Genomic DNA, 1,810 nt, shown 5'->3' with positions numbered 1-1,810 from the left:
CCCCAGGGGGGTAAGGGGGTAGGGCGATGTAGTTATATGTTTACTCTGTTAGACAGTCTATTGTAGAAGACAGTTGGAGAAGACAGTTGGAGAAGACAGCTGGAGACAGTTTCCAAGATGCGACTCACAAGGAACATTTCACTACCCCAGAAGTACAAAGTTGTAATCTGCTCAGTTCCTAGTTTCGAGAAATTTGATTTCAAAGATTGCGAGTTTCAGAACATGTCAAGATTTTTCGAAAGCAATTCTTAGAATATCTTGACAACGACTCCGAATGATCTTACGACGTTGTTCGTGCAGATAGAACATTTTGGTGTCTGACCTCGTGGTCTTAGTAACTCAAAACGGCCAAAAATGTCAGATAGAATTTTGTAATTCTGAGGTAGCAATATGTCAGAATTTATTTGTTTCCCAAACTGTCTTTTTAAAGCAAAACTAACAGCTCAACTACTATCGCCACTACCACTGTAATCATCAACAACAGCAACAACATCATCATCAACAACAACAACAACAGCTGCAACAACAACAACAACAACAACAGTCGAGTAGCTACAAACTTACTTCCGTTCTGTCTCCAACAAGTGTGCAATCTCACTGTGCATGATATAATATATACGTAGATCTAGTACATTATATAATCCCAGATTTATGATAGAGAGAGAGAGACTGGCAGACATTGCAGAGGGCGCTGTTGTCGGTGGGAACGAGAGAGTGGGCGAAGAATGCGGATGTATACAGATGAGACTGTTTGTCTGTGTGTGTGTTTGTACGAGTGTGTGTGTGTGTGTGTATGTGTGTGTGTGTGTGTGTGTGTTTTGTTTGGGGGGGGGGGGTTCTCCCGCGCCTACTCGTATCGATTTTAGACCACCAAGGAATCTTTAACGTTTGCAACTTGCACACGTGTTCTCCGAGATTTTTCGCCCTTATCCGAGACGGCTAGGTGTTAGATCTTACCCACCCAAAGATCAGGAAGGTGGCTGAAAGACAGCAGTAAGAAGGAGCCAAGGAGTAGCAGTAGAAAGGCTGCAGAAAGAGTCATGAGCCCAGGGGACGGGGGCAAAGGAGGTGAGGTGGTGGGGGCAGAAAGCGGAGACGAAAGCAAAAGACAGAACAATGCTAGAGAGCAGGAAATGAGGTGACAGAAGAACATTTATTTTTTTTTTCTTTTCGAAGAAAATTTCTTGTCACTGTCAGGATTTGAACCCCGGAACTATTGAAGGAGAGGCGGACATCGTAGGTTACCTGTAGACCACGAGAGCCCTCCCCCCCCCCCCCTCGTTTATTGGGTGGAAGGCGAGGTTGTTGACCTTAAATGGCAGGAACGACAATCTCACTTACGGAAGAACTGAGACGTATCTGGCGATAGACAGAAGAAGCAAGTGGATCGACAAAAGAGCCAAGTGGATAGACATTAGAAGCAAGCTGAGCAGTAAACATCTAGAACAAACTCATAAAGGTGTCAGTGACGAGGCGAGATGAGAGAGGAGTGAGTCAGCAACGACGTTCGGTTTTAAAGTATTGTTTTATTATTTTGTTTACTTATTCCCTTTTCCCCTGGTTGTTATTTATTTGTGCGAGTGTCGCCACGACTCAGGAGTGAGTCAGCAACGACGTTCGGTTTTAAAGTATTGTTTTATTATTTTGTTTACTTATTCCCTTTTCCCCTGGTTGTTATTTATTTGTGCGAGTGTCGCCACGACTCAGGAGTGAGTCAGCAACGACGTTCGGTTTTAAAGTATTGTTTTATTATTTTGTTTACTTATTCCCTTTTCCCCTGGTTGTTCTTTATTTGTGCGAGTGTCGCCAC

At 43.6% G+C, this 1,810-nt stretch overlaps 1 protein-coding gene across 1 annotated transcript in view; it reads right to left on the bottom strand.

Moving 5' to 3' along the window:
• The window catches only part of LOC101854230, a 2,548-nt gene extending 1,890 nt beyond the window's left edge, over positions 1-658 (bottom strand). The window contains exon 1 of the mRNA XM_005113199.3: positions 565-658. The gene's annotated coding sequence lies outside the window, so the exon portion shown is untranslated. The remainder of the gene's footprint in view (positions 1-564) is intronic.
• Positions 659-1,810: the final 1,152 nt, after the last annotated feature.

This window comes from Aplysia californica, unplaced genomic scaffold (genome assembly GCF_000002075.1).
Source record: "Aplysia californica isolate F4 #8 unplaced genomic scaffold, AplCal3.0 scaffold01708, whole genome shotgun sequence".
Classification (NCBI taxonomy): domain Eukaryota; kingdom Metazoa; phylum Mollusca; class Gastropoda; order Aplysiida; family Aplysiidae; genus Aplysia; species Aplysia californica.
This window is presented reverse-complemented; position numbering and strand designations above follow the sequence as displayed.